The 21060-nt window shown below is 38.4% G+C and overlaps 1 long non-coding RNA gene and 2 pseudogenes across 2 annotated transcripts in view; 2 read left to right on the forward strand and 1 right to left on the reverse strand.

The window, feature by feature from the left end:
• LOC110047731 (ephrin type-A receptor 4-like) overlaps positions 1 to 9054 on the reverse strand; it is a 74953-nt pseudogene extending 65899 nt beyond the window's left edge. The window contains exon 1 of the transcript XR_016205747.1: positions 8830 to 9054. The product of XR_016205747.1 is annotated as an ephrin type-A receptor 4-like (transcript). The remainder of the gene's footprint in view (positions 1 to 8829) is intronic.
• On the forward strand, positions 964 to 2207 carry LOC149116428 (uncharacterized). Its single transcript, XR_016205406.1, has 2 exons — positions 964 to 1336; positions 1700 to 2207. It is a non-coding gene; the product is annotated as an uncharacterized LOC149116428 (long non-coding RNA).
• Positions 9055 to 19361: 10307 nt separating the features above from the next.
• On the forward strand, positions 19362 to 20186 carry LOC149116429 (uncharacterized; annotated as a pseudogene).
• Positions 20187 to 21060: the final 874 nt, after the last annotated feature.

The following is a 21060-nucleotide window of genomic DNA, read 5'->3' on the forward strand; positions in this document are numbered from 1 at the left end:
CTAGACTCGAATATGTGATTGTGACGCAATAGAATCCTAGAGTATTCAAGCCGCACACAACACATGATGTACACCTGGAATATTCGTGTCGAATATGGTGGAATACGCTCCGTTCCTAATCGTTCGAGGATTTTCGTTAAAGTATACCACACATCTGTCGTAATCCTAGAGTATGATGGCGAACCCTTTGTAAAAAGAACCTTATAAAAGAAGGTAACAGTTCGGGTGCATAGCATTCTCCTGGAAGGAAAATTTAGACTATGAATTCAAAGTATATGCGATCTGCGCGTGTATACTTTTATCCTGGAATACGTGATCTTGACGCCAAAGTTATAGAATTCTAGAGTATTCATGGCGTGTACAACCGTGACGTGGACCTGGAAAATTCTTATCGAATATGGGCATACGCAGGAGTAGGATCGTGTATTCGTTCGTTGACCAGAACAATTGTACTTTTTTGGTTCATGTTGTCGGCGCAGCGCATGTGTTTTGCTTGAGTCAAGAAATTTACACGCTTTGTTGTAACTTCGAATCCCACTCATTCGGTTTTGACCGACGTTTTCGGGATAATCACTACAAAGCGATTTCTCTTTGTGTGACCCGTCTCGTCTGAAATGGTTAACACAGCTCGAAACCACAAATTGGACACTACGGGATACGTTAAGTTCCGCAAAGTTAAACTGACTAGAGACACGTAAAGCTGCGCAAAGTTTGGTTAGTAAGAGGAATCAAGTTCGTTTCGGAGACGTTTTGGTGTATTCAGTGGAGAAAGTTCCGAGACCTTCAGATAAATATCTTTTCTCTGTGGGACGAGTTTAACTCCGGAGCCCGCAGGGCAACGAAACTCCTAAATAACGGCCCAATAGCTTCCTCAGTCGACTCCCTGCCATCATATCAACATTGCATTACGCTTGAACAAGAAATCCCAAAATGTATTACGAAAAACACTTTAATCAGATTTTTTCCTCGAGGTTAATTTTGAAACGAAAGTGACCTTAAATGTGTTTCGAAACGACTTGTAACGAAATGAGAGAAACGACCTACATCAGCATTCTGAGTGTCCGACCTTCAACAAGCACGGATCAGCGGTTTTCCACATTAGATACCAGGTTCTCTCGGTTCTCGCGCCAAGTTTTTGGCGTCCTTTTTGAAAGGTGTGAAATGTTGAAGCTTGCACCGATATCTTGGTCCTTTTTCACCGTTTAAAAACTCTACTTTGGCGGACAAAATTCAGTTTATCTTCACTTCTTTACTGTGCAGGATTTCAAGCAGTTTTTGGTGGCATACAGCTGGTGAAAACATCGATACATACGGAGGTACGAGTCAACAACAACAGGTAAAACGTAAGCCATTGTTGTCTTCCCGGGTTGTCTTGTACGTACGAGTAAGTTAAGCTTAAGTTTCCAGGGTAAAGTTCAGTTGTAATGTTTGCTTAAGATGTATGGAATTGCCTCTGGTTGTAAATGTTTCTTTATCAAGCAGAAGTTATACATTGGAAGTAAATGTAACCTTGATTTCAAGAGGGACAGCTATGGGAATGATGGTGAATTAAACCATTAAATCAAACTACTGTGTAAAATTTACTGATTGATTTATTATGATATATTTCTTAGTACTGCAAGCTTGATTTGAGGTTTCCCAGTGTGGATTTACACATAAACTTAACTAACCTTCCATGCGTATTGTATTTTAATCATAGGATGAAGTAAAATTGGTAATGCCTTACATGTATGTACATGTATAATCCCTGGCCTCCTTATTTGAAGAAAAAAAGGAAAACCTGTGGGGAAGAACCCTGGCTTACAAGATACATGTATGTATTAATGACTATTTAGGGGGCCATGGAGACTTTTTAAGATTTATTTTTGTAAGAGCTTTTGAAAAATTATATTGGCAAGTAAATTTTGGCATTTCACTAGTCAGTCTCTGTATATTTTATATATAAACAAGGTGATTTGCATATCTGTCTTCAGAGTGCTCAGTAGTAAACTAGAGCGTGATTATAACAGATGACGAACTGAGCAACTGTAGATCTGACTTGACATTTTATTACTATTTAGTTTCGTAGTACACAACTTGTGTGCAGCACTCATGAGATAAAATTGCCAAATGCGAATTTACATCATTACACTGATTTGAAATACACATGCAACCATTGGAAATATGATAGCTACAATAAGTGAACGCTTTTACAAAAAAAAGGAAAATTGGAAGTTATAGATAAACACTGTTACTATTGTGTAACAACAGAAGCTTTAAAAGTTAAAATTTAGCATTTTTCCTGAAGAATTTGTTTGATGTCTACATGAAGTTATCAGTTCATTCCATTTATTCAGAGAGGCTAACTCAGGTTTACAAAGGTACTTCTCCCAGAGGCATAGGTTACATTGATTTGAAGTGGGGTTATATGGGGCAGCTTGCTTTAAAATCTTTCAAGTGACTTTGAACTTTGATTTATTGTCAAAGTCACTTGGAGGCTGCCCCATGTAACCTGTAACCCCACTTCAAATCAATGTAACCTACGCCTCTGGGAGAAGTACTTTATTATTTGTAAACCTGAGTTAGCCTCTCTGAACAAACAGAATGAACTGATTAGATAACTTCATGTAGACATGCAAACAAATTCCTCCTGAAAAATGTTAAATGTTAAATTTTAAAGTGCACCTAACCCCAAATTTTTTTTTTCGCTAAAACAAATCTAGACTTTATTTGAAGCATTTGGGCGAAGAAATTTTTGAATTTGGTTGAATCCTCGATTTTCTATGCCCTTTCAAAGTCGCGATTACGTGTTTCACGACCGCGTTTTAGGGAGTCTGGGGCGGTGGTACCTGATGACGTCTACCCAGGAACCAAACACAATAGCGCCTCAGTCAACTCTCTGTATTTGCTCGAGAAAATAGAACGCAAAACTAATCGTTCCGATGTATTTTGGGACTAAAACGTCCAAGTTTTGTCTCAGAATCATTTCTTTTTCGTCACTGGAGTCAGAGTTAAGTTTCGATTCGGAAGGCTCCGAAATAAACTTCGATCGAGCACGTTCGACAACTGTGAACTCACTGCTTAGAGCTTTGAGAGCAATTTACAATATTTCAAGCGACGACGGGGAAGACGTCTTTGCGGACGAGCTGCTTGTATATTAGGAATGGAAAGCTAGATACGAAGTGGAGGAGCAGGCAAACGAAAAGCAGGAAAGAAAACTCAAGGACTGCTTTGGATGGTAATTTCGTCAACTAAACATAAGATTCCCACGCGTGTTTATAGCCCGTTTCCATTTGTCCTTAGCGAGAATGTATTTTGTCAAGGTTCTGTTAAACCCAGTTTGTGTTCTACTTTCAGTTGAATGCTTCATGTTTATAAGAGCGACGTACGTGTTGCAGTTTTTGAGACTTGATGACCTCCAAAACATTGGCTTCGATCGATTGAAAATCGTATTGTTTGGACCTGTATTTTTGAAGCTGCGGGAAGAAAGGCGGAAGGAAACATTTCATACAATTACCGATTTCACATTGTCACACGTTTTAAGTCGTAACTCCAAATAACCAATGTAAATTGTTCTCAAAGTTTGCAGTGAAATTCGTCGGATAAGCGAAAAGGATGTGTTCCCTAAGCGGTCCGCAGATAATGTTACGCGGTCATATTTTCGACGCTATTGCACAGAATCTTTGTCGCACTGCTGATTTCCAAACCTTCGAAAAACTCTGTGAGTCTAACAATTTTGTTATCATGTAATTCTAGAGGATTAATCTTCGACTTTCATCTAAATCGAAAGAGAAATAAGTGTTGGTTAGCGGCGTACAGTTGCGATCTATTTACACATCAGTATAACGCTTCTTGATCATGACCGGATCACACAACTTTGCCGGTTATGTTATCTTTGTCGCACTGCTGATTTCCAAACCTTCGAAAAACTCTGTGAGTCTAACAATTTTGTTATCATGTAATTCTAGAGGATTAATCTTCGACTTTCATCTAAATCGAAAGAGAAATAAGTGTTGGTTAGCGGCGTACAGTTGCGATCTATTTACACATCAGTATAACGCTTCTTGATCATGACCGGATCACACAACTTTGCCGGTTATGTTATAAATACCGCGGGATTGGAAGATATAGGTTGTAGGTAGTATTTCTACAAATTGCTGGTTAGCTTTAAGCAGAAAATTTATGAAAATAGCGTTCGAAAGTCTGCGGAACAAATTCCATTGAGAGTTCTTTAATGGTTCTCACAGGTTCAGTTCGCTTGTTTCGGTTCGACAAAATCAACCATCGTTTACGTCTTTATTGCACCATTAGCCGATCATCGTCAGTAAATTGTACAGTATATCTTTCTTGAAATCTGGAATATTGCTGCAACAGCCGATAGCACCTCTGGAAGGCGTTTCTGCGCACTTTTCGAATGTGTATTGCACCATCCTGAAGGAAATGAGAGGAAATGAGATATCCAACCTTCCTGGGTAGACGTCACAAGAGCCGCTGGACCCATTCTCCTCAAACTCGGTCGTGAAACAAAATGGCGGTGTTTTGGAGCTATTTTCGAGATTTCGTCGTGGCACAGAAAATCGAGGATTTAACGGAATTCAAAAAATTTTTCGCAGAACTATTTCAAATAATAAGTAGATTCGTTCTAACGAAAAAAAAAATTGGGGGTTAGGTGCACTTTAAATCTTAAATCTTCTCTTGTATTTCAATAATAACAGAGTTTATTCCTAATTTCCAACTTTCCTTTGTTTTGGAAAAGCATTCGCTTATTGTAGCTATCACATTTCCAATGGTCGCTTGTGTATTTCAAATCAGTGTAATGATGTAAATTCCCATTTGGCAATTTTATCTGATGAGTACTGCACACAAGTTGTGTAGTACGAAACTAAATAGTAATAAAATGTCAAGTCAAATCTACATTTGATCAGTTCGTCATCTGTTATTTTATATATACATTACATTAAGGTACATGTAAACCCTTTTTCATTGATGACCACTACAAATTTCAAGACAATCTGTTATAGTAATGTCAAACTACAGTGAAACTTTCATATAATGAAGTGCCAAGGAATTGGCAAAGTATGTTCACTATAACAGGGTTTTGTATCAAGGTTCTTTTCCCTATAGTCTACTATTACTGGGGCCATGAAAATCATTCGTTATACTGAGGACCTCGTTATATAGAGGCTCATTAAATCGAAGTTCCACTGTACTAACCATATTCCTTCCAAAGGTAAATATTGAAAATTGAGTTTTATTACTCATTTAGGTTATTAGCCTAAGGAGGAATTTGTTTGCATGTCTACATGAAGTTATCTAATCAGTTCATTCTGTTTGTTCAGAGTGACTATTAGCCACTCATTTCAGGTTTAGAGCTGAAAATTCAGAACAATATTGAATTTGATACTCAAATTTTGATTGGATTAATTAATGCATAAAAAGGTTTGCACCATATCTAGCAAAAAATGGAAGGTTTCTAGAGCTTGCCTACCTTTGCCAGTGCAAAATGAAACATAATCTGTAACCTTGAACATTGTTACTTGAATCGTTTTAATGTGTTTAAGCCCACAAACTCTGGCCCTCACATCCTTTCATACTTTGTTTGCACTGTAAACTTGATTAATGTGCAACACAACTCTCTCTTCTCTCAAAGGCATCTTAAGTATGTTTTTGCATGCACTAGAAACCCCGGTGCTTACAGTGTAGCTTTCCAAATGTGACTGTAAAACCTTTTTGGTCATCAATCCTGTCAACACTTAGTGTTGATCTCAGGTTTTGGTTTGAATTTTCAGCTCTTTGTCTTGAGGTTACCCTATACCTTTCAGAGTGTCTTGCACCCACGCCATTTAGCATGTCTAATTAAAGCCAATAAAGCTGGCTATCAATCTACACGTACATGTATACCAAGAATTTGGAAATGAAATGAATTGTCAAATTTTTCAGGGTTTCTCTATGCGAGCATCCAAATCACTTAAATTTGAAAGCTAAGTCAAAGTGAGTCTGCCCCAAATTTTGGACAGTAGCTAGTTGATCATCCACGTCTGTTAATTTTTATTTTGAAATATTTTTTCTCTGAGAGTGATTTTTGAATGATCACTCCACCATTCTTTAATCCTGTTTTGGAAATGTTCTGTAACTTTTTACTGCGATTGAATATGGCAACACACAGGCAATTTTTTTAGTGTTTTGTGTCCAGAAACTGAGAAACAAATTAAATTAACAAGAAACAAAGTTTACTTTGACTTGTACATGTAGCTTTCAAAATGTGATAATAATAATAATGATTTGGACGCCAGCACTAAAATGTCTAGAAAAATTTGGCAATTCATTTTATTTGAAAGTCCTTGGTATAGTTTGATGGCCAGCTCTATAAGTTTTAATTTGATATGGGGTTTACATACAATGTCTACAGATTAAATCGGATGCACTGCATCCCTTTTGTGTGAGACACCTCTAAAGGTATATGGTAATGTTAAGAGGGTTCCAATTGTTGAACCAAATAATAATGATGTTAGAGTGGTTTTCAATTGAGTGTCGTAAAACCAAAACCAAAACCAATTACTTACCAATTAGACTTCTCAGCTAATCTCGAACTGTAGTAAAACCAAAACCAAAACCAAAGTTATTGTCTAATTACTCTCGACACTCAACTGAAAACCGCTCTAAATATGCAAAGCAGCAATTCATTAATTCATCTCTAATTCTCTTTCGTAACATAGCAGCATCTAGTTCTAAAGTTTGCATACAAAATGTAAGTGTTCTTTTAGACTGCTTCTCAGATGGTTCCGAACTTCTGCTTTTTCATAATATAGCAGCATCTAGTGAGAAAGTTGCATGCAAAATGTTATAGAAGTGGTTTTTTAGACTTTGCTTCTCAAATGCTTCATTATGCCTTTTCATAACACAGCAGCATCTAGTTATAAAGTTTGCAAAAAAAAATGTTATAGTGTTTTTTAAAGACTTTGCTTCTCAGATGGTTATGCTTTTTCATAACAAAGCAGCATCTAGATATAAAGTTAATGCATACAAAATGTTATAGTATTTTTTTAGGTTTTGCTTCTCAGATGGTTCCTTATACTTTTTCATAACATAGGGTCTTGGCAATGTAAATTCTTCCATAGTTTGATGAAAATAAACATACACGAACAAGTAACATAAGTTTTATTATTTCAGTATTAATAAAGTATTATTTGAAATGAAATGAAGATGTCATAAAGGCAGTTGTTTACTTTTTGTTGGGATAACATCCATATTGTCCTGGTAATTTTCTTTCTTTTGGGTGGGTTTTGTTAGGAATCCAAAGGAATTTAAAAGTGTGTTACACTCGGCAGTTTGAACACAGTTTGGGGGATATACAAGCTTTGGTATGGGTCCTCAGTTGGCGTCAGTATTCAATCACGAATACGTTTCATACTTTACATGAGTCTCGTGTTCCAGTCGAACAGGAGACACGAATTGAAGTGTGTCGTTTAGAATACCTTAAAACCTCACGTATGCCTCAGTATTCGAACATGAACACGTTTCATACTTCGCATGAGTCTCGTGTTCCAGTCGAACACCACAAAACACTTGAAGTGTGTCGTGGAGAATACCTTAAAACCTCACGTATGCCTCAGTATTCAAACATGAACACGTTTCGTACTTTGCGTGAGTCTCGTGTCCCAGTCGAACACCACAGAACACTTGAAGCGTGTCGTTTATAATACCCTAAAACCTCACGTATGCCTCAGTATTCAAACATGAACGCGTTTCATACTTCGCATGAGTCTCGTGTTCCAGTCGAACACCACAGAACACTTGAAGTGTATCGTTTAGAATACCTTAAAACCTCACGTATACCTCAGTATTCAAACACGAACACGTTTCATACTTCGCATGAGTCTCGTGTTCCAGTCGAACACCACAGAACACTTGAAGTGTGTCGTTTAGAATACATTAAAACCTCACGTATGCCTCAGTATTCAAACATGAACACGTTTCATACTTCGCATGAGTCTCATGTTCCAGTCGAACACAGAACACTTGAAGTGTGTCGTTTAGAATACCTTAAAACCTCACGTATGCCTCAGTATTTAAACATGAACACGTTTCATACTTCGCATGAGTTTCGTGTTCCAGTCGGACGCTTTGGAACACTAGCTAGCGTGTTGTCTGAATGAACTACGCGGTAGCGTATATTACCTGCATAAAACCCGTTCTTGACGACGCAATACATCTTTGGCTGTGAAAAATGTGACACAACTTTTGTATTCATAGCGTGCGATTCTCGAAAATTAGAGCATACTTGACGTATTCATTAGTATTCGAAGACGTTCACGTCAGAAGTGGCGTCGTGCATCGCGTTTTCCAGTCGCAAACTCTCGAACAACTGAGAGTATTCGAAAATGTCCGAGTCATAAATGATCGCTATATCTTCGAAGAACATCTAATGCAACATTAATCTACCAAAACGTGGCCCGTATGATTTATCGAACACTTCGAGCCATTCACGAGTATTAAATTTGAATACGGAAAAACAGGCCGGATTCCTCTAGAATATTCCAGGTGTATTTCGAGTCAGCCGTAATCGAATACGTCAGAACATTGCGGCATACGCGGCGTGAGCCGATCCGTATTCGAGCGAATTCGGACCCGAATATTTGGCTTTTCGCGCAGTGAAAATAGCTAAACTCCAGAATACCCGGCCAGTTATTAGCATCTCATTGAATAAGAACAGCAACTATTGTTATATACCTCGTTCTTGAAAGCACACCGGCACATGTAAATAAAGTGGCCGGGTATTCTGAAGTTGCACCCAGAAAATATCAACCCCCATATCGAACCTTTTCACGACCGAAAATTATCATACTTTACCTGTGTCTCCAAAGACTTCGTACAAAGCAGTGATTAACCATAGGAAAAGCTTCAATTCGTAAACCTTCATGATGAAGAAACGATGCAGGAAAAGCCTGTCTTGGCAAGATTTCCGTATAACCCCATACATTTATTATGCATACAGTTCTTTTTTTAACTAAACAATAGCGAAAACAATAGCGCTCCTTTGAGACTTATCTGATTTGAATACCTCTAAATTTTACAGTTTTTTTCTAAGTGTCGCACACTGTAAACTTAGCTTTTAAACTCCGCTCATTTGATGGATAGTTCTCAGTTAATATTATATATTGTGCCAAAGCCAAACTAAACTTGCACACGGTGTGAAATTGTTGTTGTTTCGTGAAAGTTTATGCTCGCAAGCGGCGAGCCAGTGGCAATTTACGTTACGATGTGCGCTAAGGCTAAAACTGAACAGCTTTTGTGTTGCTGTAGCGGTGTTCTGAGGACATCAACTTCTCAAGTTTGTTGAATTGATGGGCTTGAACCATGTGAATCGGTATGTCAACGGCATTTCGATCAAATTCGTCGAGAAGACAAGCTCGTGTTCGTCCACTTGTTCGATTGGGGGCACTCGCGTAAGTAAACACGGTCATCCTGTCTCCACTCGGTATCACCGAATTATGGACCAAGTGGGCCGAAATCGAAGCAGTGCTTCGTATAAATCTTGGACACGTTGGTGTAAAAGTGTAGGACTGAATCCCTAAAAGGGTTCAAAATCTGGCCTTAACTCGGGGAAGAATTCACCGAGGTATGTTTTATCATAAAATATCCAATTTTAATTATACTGTACTTCAGTAAGCTTAAGGCTGGCGAAAATAAAATTTTAAATTTTCATGTTTATTACTGTGTCTTTGTTTCTTGTCATAATTTCGAATTGTTGCAGTTCTGTATTTTGCTTTTAGCGCCTCTAAAGTGTGAAAATTATTTTAAACTAGTTGCATAGCTATTAGAGTTTAGAAAAAAAGCTATTTAGCTATTAGAAAAAACCACAAGAAGTACATGACATCTGATTATTTTAAGATGGCAGAAGACATGGAATAGGCCCTTTGCAGCTGGGGTCACGTGACCAAATTTTTCCTAAAAAGTTTTTTTGTATTATGGGCTATAAGTTAAAGAATGCCAGAAATGGAAAGAATGCATCGAAAATACCAAAGAGGCCAAGTTTGAGGCCCCAGGAAAAAACGAGTAAGTTTATACCATAGTTTGAATTTTCGGAAAATTTAGAGGATTCATATGGAAAATGTTGCTGGAGAGCAAGGTCTTGCTCTCCAGCAACATTTTCTCATACAAATCTTCTTATTCTTTCAAAAATTCAGACCATCATAAAATCTCATTTTCTGATGATGGGGGCCTCAGACTTGGCCATTTTGATATTTTCGACATGCTTTTTCCATTTCTGGCATTCGTTAAGTTATAGCCCATAATTTTATGAAAAGTAGGTCATGTGATGGCTTAGCCGCAAAGGGCCTATACAAAGCTGTTAAAAGGGTAATTAAAACTACATGCATATGTTATTGCAAGACAATAACAATACCATAAAATCTGGGTAATAACAACTTCCAATTAAAACTCAATGGATGAATTTCATTTTTAGTTATAAATAGGTTATCCCCCCTGTATTCACACAGCAATCTTCTGATTGTAAGGCCACCCAGATAATTTCTGACCACATTACATTAGAGCCTGAGACTCTGTATAACTTTCTAAGATTAATATTTGTGTACATATTACTATTATCTGGATTTCCCAATAGAAAACTTCTTCTATTGTACATTTTTTTCGATTTTGGCTCAGCAAAAATCCTTTTCGATACTGTCCATGGATGATTTCCACAACACCAATGCTGTAAAAACACCAACGGAGAGAACACTGACCAATGCTCTCCATATGGCAACTCCTCTCCTGAACATTAATTCAGCCATCTGTTGATGGTGGGGAGAGGCAGGGGGCTGGAGCCCGGGAGAATATGGGACAGGAGCCCGGAAGAATAGGGGCAGGAATCCAGAGGGAAATGCAAAATGCTAATTTTTGTCATTCATTAAGGCTTCAAATACTTTCAAAAACAAGAACTGAAAATGTTACTTGACTTTCATTTAGTGTCTTTAGAGACTTCTAGGCCGACGGGCAAAGAAAAATTTACCCTTGGGCTCAAAATGAGGCCCAAAATGAAACCCTTTGACAGTGGTTATGTCATAGGTCATTCACTTGAAAGACATGGGTAAGAGTAGCAAGGCTGAAAACGAAGGAAAAGGAAATGCCCAAGGGGTGTGCAGCTTAATGACTAAGATGTGTTTTGAGTCTCTTAATTTACAGGGGACAGGAGCAGGACAAACAAGGGTGGGAGTCAAGAGATAGAGGTATGGGAAGTGAGAGAACAGGGTATGGGAAGTGGGAGGTTCTGACTCCGCTGTCTCTTCCCCCACTGATGCAGTACCTTGTCCCTAAGTAAAAGGTAAAGTCTGCATAGAGCCAAGTGGCCCATCAGGCCAGGCTTATCTCGGGTTCTGTAGCATGAACCGACTAGGAGTATTTCTACTACCCCCTGCCAGACAGGATGCTAGTCGATCACAGAGTTACCCCCAGCATTAAATTCACCAGTACCCATATGTACACCTTTGTGGCGAGAGGCACCGTGAGAGTAAAAGTGTCTTGCCCAAAAACACAACACAATGTCCTTGACAAGGGCTCAAACACAGGCCGCTCGATCCATTGCTGAGCGCACTAACCACAAGGCCACCGCACCTCCCACCTTGCCCCTTAGGCCTAACCTTAACCCTAAACCTAAAAAAAGGAGTCTGTAGATTTCAGTCAAGTTTATCTCTTTTATCACTTGTGTATTTGAGACAATTTCTAATTTCCTCGCTTTCTGCCGGTCAGTTTACAGTACCAAAGCCTGATTTTAAGTGATACGCAACTACTGACGGAACTTGTTTTTGCAACTTACAACTTCAGACTTTGCACAAAATTTCTCACTGGAGAAAAGCAATGTTGTAGAACTTAAGTGATGAACTAAATGCAATAAATATTAATTTGTAAGAAATGTATGTTCTTTAATACATGCTTTTGTGTCTAGTATCTGAGTTGGATGTAGCGAAGATATATTACCAATGGTTTGTAGACGACAGTAAGCCAATTCAGAGACACAGTGGCATAAACAAACCCACTTGTTAGCCAAATATCACAGGAAAAAAAAAAATACATACAATTATATAATTTATTACCATCAGGTGTTATAATGTCTTGTAATAAAGTGATTACAAGTTAAGTAAGAATCTTACAGAAGGGAGGATGATACAATATTATGACTAAGGGGATCATAATTAATTTCATATTGATTCAAAGCACATGATATGTACATGTCTGATTCATTAAGCACATACAATGTAAAAATTATTTTGTAGTGATTGAGCAAAGCTCATCTGAATTAAATTAAATGAAAGCAAAAACAACAATAGTCAATTATTTATAACAGTTGATACACTGCACATGTAAGAGAGGGAAATAGAAATCGAAAAGCTTCATATGACTGAGTAAACAAAATAAACTAGTGGGTTTCATTGAAGAGTTGATTACTGCCTCTCTGAAATGTTGAATGTCTTTTCAGCATCAAAAGATGTGAAACTTGACCACATCCCATAAGTGGAAGCGGTTTCGTGTAAACAAATTCAGGTGTTTGGGCATTTTAAAATATTTAGTTACCTGTGCATACATGTACAAGGAAACGGTCTTGAAAATTTCCATGTACTATCAACATGTAATCAATGTAAACAAAAAAGACCTCAAGCGAGGAAAAATTGTTTATGAACCGAACATATTGAGCGGTCTTGAATGTTTTCAGTATTTCCAGCGTTCGCTGCGGCCAACAAATCACAATATTTTCGATTTCTACTCCCTTCGCAAACGTCACCATTATATATAAATGTAGACTTAAACAATCTTTAATGACAGAGAAATATCTTGTGAATGAAATGAACAAATGTTTTATTCTGACAGCAAACGGCAGGTACAAAAAAATTATTTCACCTGTTCCAAAAGGCGCAGAAAGTCAGAAAGGTGATAGAAACGCCAAACAAGCCAGTCTTTAAAGACAAATTCTTATCAAAGTTTCTTTGACGCGTTGCGAAATATAATCTAGCTGAACAAGCACCACATGTCGGCGTAAACTGAGTGTGAATAAAACGGTTCCGACTTACATGTACCTTAACCACTTCATGCAAATTACACTTTTAATCCAACTAGTCTTCAAAATCCTTGCAAAAGCTTCATACAGAACCAATCTTCTGCTTTGCTGGATACCCATCGTTGTTTTCGACAATTCTGAGGCCAGGGCGACTGAAGTAACACGATCCAGGCTCGAGTCAGCAAACTACACATTACTCCACACAAAATGACTCCCCTGTACCCCTATTCATTACCGGAACATTGTTTGAGTATTAAAAACCCTTTTAAGGACGTCAACCTCACCAATAACGAGAAGTATCAAGGATATTTCCGACCTTAAAACGAACCAAAATACTGATCTCGGAGAACTGATCGATCGAAGGACAGCACAACCTGATGGTGATGACCACTGACCAGTTACTGTGACGTCAAAAAACGTATTTCCGCGGTGTCCGCAAGAACGGAAGGCCAGCGGTTTGCTACTCAAAGGAGGTTTCGACCTTTGCGACCGCGCCCAGTAGATAGAGGAAAACCAAAAGCGACAACTTGCTTAAAAGGCTTCGGATCGAGCTGAGAAGCGAGATGACAATAGAAAAGACAACAAGGCATTGAGGTGAGTCATTTTTATTGCAAAAATACCAAAATTTCAGCTATAATGTCGATTACCGTTTTTCCCCATACAAACCTTTATAAATTCAAACCGTTGGAACACAACACCACCAGATACTGCAAGGGGAAGGTCACGTTTCGGGTAACCAAACTCGGTCGTTATGTAATAGCAGATGTGCGCCGTAACCGTGTCACGTTTCGCGCGCTGAACGTTCGCATAAAGATCAAAAAAAAAAAAACTCCTTGCATTTGTGAGCTTGGGCCGCCTGTGCACACACAAAGTCTTTATGCAGACTTATGTAATATGTCGAAGTTTCAACTTCATTGCTCGTTTGATCGTTGTATATCAGCCCCTTGAGGTGTCTTGTGAGACTAGTTTTCGACCAAATTTGGGGCACTTTTAAAAAACTCCCTACAGAGTAAGAAAGAATTCCAGCCCACTTCCTGTATAAATCCTTAGAGGAAGTCTACATCGATTTTCGTTGTAAAGGTAATTCCTATTTTAAGCTCTCAAAAGAGCAGCTTATTATCCTCAATAAAGAAAATCGATTTCGTTTATTAAAAAAAGGTGCTAACGAATCCTTAGAAGTTGAATAGTTAGACTGCCTCCTTTCATGCAGGTGAGGATAAAAGCAGATGAGAATATAATTAGCACGCAATTTGTTTCACATCACAATTTCAAATCCGCTGCGTTTTCTAGATTTGGTTCTTAAATTATCTGTTAATTGATCATGATAAAATAATTCACTGCATCATGTTTTCCTCATTAAATTACTGAAACTACGTTGAAGAAGTTTAAACTTATCATAAGCTCTTTTCATTTTAAAGCCGGTTTCAGCGACGGGGAAATTAAATGTAATGGCTTGTAAACAGACCCACAAAAGCCCTGTTCCAGGTTGAAACCCTACGATCCATAATGAGTTCAAATAATTCAAAATTGTTCCTAACTCTTCTTGCACCTAAATTGGAAATAAAACGTAGTACCGGGGGCGGATGATTTTCTTTGTTAAGGCCGTTAACCACGCGACTGTAATTACGACATCTTGTATCAGCCGGTTTCACATCGGAATCTGTGTGATTGTCTTCTTTGACTTCCCGTTCGCTTTAACTCCTTGATGTTCTTTGCCTTCCTTCCTTCAACAATGCAAGACTCCGTTTTCAGCAAGCGTATATTGTTTGTAGCATGATGATAATTATTTCGGCAGTAGGCGAAATAACAGCTATGGCATAGCTGCTGATTGCTTATAATTCTAGAAAACTCGAATCATTGTGTGAGAAAGCATTGTGATACTTTGTGGGATTATCTCGAGATGAAACAATTTTACAATATTTGAATAGCTGCTATGTGCAAGGGTCAATTCTCCAACTCGGTGTGTATTGTGATGAAGTTTATAACTCCGGAATAATTAAAACCTTTCAGTTTTGATATCCATCCCTTATGGTTGATAAATCTTTCTGAACTGCATGAGTTCGCTCTTTACACTTTGTTTTATGCTTAGCATGAAAAATGACGGTAGAAGAGATTAGACCGAGCTAAAACTAAGTATGAGGACACTTGCAAGAATAAAATTAGATAGCAGATCAACAATATCGATAGAAACTCACCACTGTGAAACGAATCATGTCCATCTAGTTGAAGCTGACGCTTCCTATTAAAGTATTAAATTAGCATTTTCCTCTAAAGGAATTGTTTTGGGGTTATTTATGCAAACATTTCAGCTGACTTTTCAGTTCTCAACAGATCGACAACAACAATTATTTGGATAGCACAAATATAGTTTTGTAGAACACTTATATTCAAGTCACTGTTTTTCATGAACACGATCTTTATGTCGTTCACCTATTGATATAGATATTGCTGCCATTAAGTGAAGTTTGCTGACTTCGCTTTTCCGTTCGGAACCGCTTGTTCATATACTGGGTTTTCAATAAAGCTATAAAAAACATTATAATAAATCGAACTCATTTCATTTTAAACTAGACGGGGGCTTATATCCGGGGCCGCTTATGGACGCAAGTAATATTTTGTTTACAGATAGATAAGCCTATAAACGGGGGAAGGGGGATGTGGGATGCGGGATGCCTTAAAGTAACAGTTTACGGTATGCAAATTTGACCATGTACAAAATTATGATTGTCAAAGCATTAGAAAACGATATGTTTAAACCATGAATGAAAAAATGAAAAAATTAAGTAATTTATGGGTATAAAAGCTTCCCACAAGTTGCTCGGCAACTTTTTGGCAACTTCTTGTATTTCGAGCAACTTATTTCGTTTCGAGCAACGTTTTGCATTCCGAGGTTGGCTTCAGTTTCAAACCAGCAGCCCTTACACGATCAAACACCAACCGCAGACGGTTGATGTGATCTTCAAAGGTAGGAGCCCAGACGATGATTCATTAATCTGGTGAAGCTAGCTGGTCCGTTTGTCAATCCGAATGGCATAACTGTCCACTGAAACTGTCCACGACGAGTGGAGAAAGCTGTTTTAGGCCTATCCTCTTCTTTAACTTGCATCCGCCAGAACCCCGAAGCCAAGTCCAGGCTAGAAAACCAGTCAGCCCAACCCAAGGCCTCCAACAAATCATCTGTCCGAGGCAGGGGTATGGCATCCCTCTTTCTAAATTGATTGATTTTACGGAAGTCAATGCATATACGATATGTCCCCTCATGTTTCCTTGCAAGCACCACTGGACTGCTCCATGGACTTTGAGACGGTTCATCCCTGCCTGTAGTTAACAGCTCATCTAGTTGCTGTTTTACTGGCTTGCAATCACCGGTGTCGACGACATGTTCTAAGAGGCCCGACTTTCCTAAATCAGAGCTGTCCTTCGCAAAGATGTCCTCCTATCCTGCTGCTAGAGACAAAAATTGTCCTCTCTGGTCTTGACAGCCCGTCCAGGCTACCTTGTAAACTTGATTTCCACTTTCCCTCCTTCATTGGCTGCTCTTTTCTCTACTGGTCTGTCAATAACCGAACAAGATGGATGGGAGGCACTTGTGAAATCTGGATCCGTTTCCATGGCAACAGCGCGGCCATCCACACTGCCAATGGGTTGATATTCAGCGACAGGAAAATTTGACCGCAGTCTGACGGGCCTATCTAAGAGTTTAGCAACTCGAACCATGGTCAGTCTATCCCTGGGGATCACTAAAGAACGAGCTATATTAATTTCTGATTTACCCCTCAGTTCCCTTGCTTCCTCTAAAATCCCGGGACTTACGATAATATCCATTCTCCAACTTGGCTTCCATCACTTGTTCAGTTCCGGGTTCCACTTGTATGTCATCTCTCAAAAAAAATATTTGTTGAGTTAAATTTAAGTAACCTTATATTACACAAAGTAAATCCTTGTATTTAACCAAAAACTTTTAAATGAACTTTATCATCACGAATCAATCACGTGTGTGACTCAGTCATGGCATGAAATGCATCGTGCCTAAATCAAACAATTCAGGTTGCCCAGAGTTATGGCGTTCCAACACCGCCAAAATTTGAGCTTTGTCCTTTATCCACGCATACCATCATTCACTGGCAACATTCAAATACTCCATTGAAACATTCAAAACTTCACTTACAACATTCATGTCAGACGTTTAAAATACACTCACAGCATTTAAACATACTGTCCAGAAATTCCGTCAATCAAGAGAAACATTCAAAGCAGGCATGCAAAATCCACTTACAACATTTGGAAATGCACTTTAATCAAGCGGTTATTCAATTCCAACTTTTAATTCGGACATTCGACTTTCAATTCTATATTTAATTTAAACATCAATTGGAACATTCAATCCAACCATTTACTCCAAAGACTTAATCCAAACATTCAATTCAAACATTCAATCCAAAAATTCAATCTAAACATTCAATCCAAACTGTACGGTCCACCAGGAGTAAGTTAGAGTAACCGATGTTTACGTCGCCGATTTTACGCGATTCCTACATTAGTTGGAGACAGGACAAGTTTCAGCACTCCGGGCATACAGTCAAATACACGCTGGTGTTCCGGTTCCGCTTGTGTTCTAATAAAACCCAATGAAGGTCCTGCAGAAGCTGCTGCAGGATGGCTTGATGAACGCCTAGTAGATGCTGCTGCATATTAGTTTGATAAAGGCCCAGCATAAACTGTTGTAGTTGCAGGCTGGCTCACAGCTGGGTGACAGAAGACTGTTTGCAGATTGCTACAGATGTAGGAGAGGCCAAAGTGGCTCGCCTCGTCCCTGCATTTGATACTGCTGTGTCTGACACCCTGAGCCGCTGAAACTTGCCTTCTCTCCAGCTCTGAGATTCGGTTGTGTAGATCTGTTAAAATTTTCCTGCATCTTTGTAACTGTGACATGAATCTCTAAAGAAAAGATGTCAACACTCTGAAATGGTATCTGATGTATTAATGTGAAAACGATTTTGCACCAGTTGGTTAAAAGATCAGTTATTTTTGAACTTGTAGTGTATTTTGAATTTCAGAGTTGTGCTGGTGCGTGACATAAAGTAACTGTCATTATACTTTGGGCAATTAACTTAATTTGGGCCATTAATAAATAAAAAAGAAATAAATACATAACAAATAAATAAACAAATAAGTAAATATTGGTGTACCACAAATGTACTTCAATATGGCAATCCATATTGGGCTCTGTAGATTTGTGCACAACATTTCGACAAATATATCTGAAGTGTGGGCTAACGCTGAGACCTATGACTACTTTATTTATCTCCTACAATATCCCATTTTCTTAACCTCACTCACTGAATGGTTTTTCGATTTACTTTATTTATTGCGTGATAGTGAAAACGATCCACTGAATTTTAGGGACTGCTCGATTGTCTGGTGAGGGGAATTAATTTTAATTTTCTTGCGATGTATGAATCGCGTAAAATCGGCGACGTCAACATTAGTCACTCCTGGTGGATTGTACCGTACAAATTTCTGCAAAACACCGGCCAAAAGGAAAAAAAAATAGAACAGGAACAAATTAGTTCAGAAATGCAAACTTTTGATGGCGATAAATTATCTCTTACCTAATATAAATCGTTGGAAAAATCGCTGAAAACGCTGAAAAATTTCTTAAAGCCATACGTACAACCTCTGGATCTGACTCCTCTCTTTCCCGTCTTCCGACTGCCAAACGTCCCGGATTTAAATGTTTGGGTTGAATGTTTGGACTGAATGTTTGGATTGAATGTTTAGATTGAATATTCGAATTGAATGTTCGAATTGAATAATCGAATGTTTGTATTGAATTTTACAATTGAATGTCTAATTTTCGAATCGAATGTTCGAATTGAATGTTTGGATTGAATATTCGTATTGAGTGTTCCAATTGAATAATCGAATGTTTGAATGGAATGTCGAATTGAAAGTCGAATGTCCGAAATGAAAGCTGGAATTGAATAACCGTTTGTTTGAAGTACATGTCCAAACGTTGCAATTAGATTTTGCATGTCTACTTTGAAGGTTTCTCTTGATTGATTGGATGTTTGGAGGGTATGTTTGAATGTCTTGGGTGTATTTTAAACGCCTGACGTGAATGCTGTAATTGAAGGTTAGAATGGTTCAGTTGAATATTTGAATGTTGCCAGTGAATGATGGTAAGCGTGGATAAAAGCTTGAATTTTGGCGGTGTAACCCATAGTTTCCAGCTTATCTAGTTTGAACCCGCGTGTATTTCTGCGAAAACCGGAAGTGTCCTACTTTATGATCCGAAAACGTAACTTAAAACCATTGTCCACAGCTTAAAATGCAACGTTTCCGGGGCGATTATTTAGAAAATTTAAACAACGAGGCAGATTTCGATAGGGAACACGAAGAAGTGAAAGAAATTGAGGAGAGAATCAAAAGTTTAGTCGACTAAGCCTCCGAATATATCGGCCGCGAGGATCCTCTGTTTAAGAACTTTGTCATTCCTAGCGGCAGTTATTTTGAAGATCTTAAAGTAGAAGGTCCTGATGAATTTGATTTTATGCTTTGCCTGGAGCATCTTTTGCAACCTGGTGTCTCTGTTGTAAATGATATACCATTACGACCGGTGCCCGACCCAGACTATGTCGATGTTCAAGTTGCCAGACACGGCGTTCTTCGTGTTTATAGGAAGCAACGATACATTTCAAATCGAGGAAATCTGAAGTCTGATGTGCTATTGAGGAGATATAAAGAACTCGTCGAGAGTAGGTTAAGGAGAAGAAAGAGACGCTCACAGGAAAAGATAGCTGAAGATGTCCAGGTTAAGCTTAGAAAGATCCCTGCACGCAGAATAGCGCAGGATATCATCTCGTGGCGTCCACGATTGGAGAGTTGGGTAAACATCGGCCTTACTGGCGTTTGTCGTTTTCAATTGCTGAATGGGTTTTCGATTTATTTTTTTATTGCGTGATAGTGAAAATGATCCACTGAAATTTAGAGATCGAAACTGATAAATATTCACGATCGATTGACAACATGCTACATTTGTTTGGGGGAGATTAATTTTAATTTTCGCACGATGTAGGAATTACGTAAAATCGACGACGTCAACATCGGTTACTCCTGGTGGATCGTACAGTACAAATGTCTGCAGATTACTAGCCAAAAATAATAATAATAATAATAAATAAAAAATAGAACAGAAACAATCTAGTTTAGAAATGCAAACTATAGATAGAGATAACTTATCTCTTACCTTATGTAAATCGTTGGAAAAATCGCTGAAAACGCTGAAAAAATTCGCAAGCTACACATAAAACCTCTAAATCTGACTTCTCTCTTCTTCGCCTTTCGACGCCAAGCGTCCCGGATGTTGGTCGGATGACCCTGGAAAGGATGTTAGGGTTGAATGTTTGGATTGAATATTCGTATTCGCCATTTCTACATCCCCCATAATACACCTTGTTTGCCCCCCAAAAGTTTCCATTAGCATTGTCTTCAGTTTCTCTTGGAATGATTGTAATACCCAGGAGAAATGGGAAACAAAGGTTATGCAGAATTTTGGAGGGCAAACAAGGTGTATTATGGGGGATGTGGAAATGGCGAATTGAATGTTCCAATTGAATAATCAAATGTTTGAATGGAATGTCGAATTCAAAATCGAATGCCCGAAATGAAAGTTGGAATTGAATAACCGCTTGTTTAAAGTGCATGTCCAAATGTTGTAAGTGGATTTTGCATGCCTGCTTTGAATGTTTCACTTGATTGACTGAATGTTTGGAGGGTATGTTTGAATGTTGTGAGCGTATTTTAAACGCCTGACATGAATATTGTAGGTGAAGTTTAGAATGTTTCAATTGAATATTTGAGTGTCGCCAGTGAATGATGGTATGCGTGGATAAATATATGTTATTGGCCGGCTGGAAGGTCCGTATAGGGAAAAACTGTGGCCGAGGTCTTGAAAATGCTGCAGCATTTTCAAGCCCGAGGTCACAGTTTTTTACTATACGGACCGACCCTAAGCCGGACAATAACAT

This window comes from Orbicella faveolata, unplaced genomic scaffold, assembly GCF_042242905.1.
Source record: "Orbicella faveolata isolate gen_17 unplaced genomic scaffold, um_ofav_v1 contig_12, whole genome shotgun sequence".
Classification (NCBI taxonomy): domain Eukaryota; kingdom Metazoa; phylum Cnidaria; class Anthozoa; order Scleractinia; family Merulinidae; genus Orbicella; species Orbicella faveolata.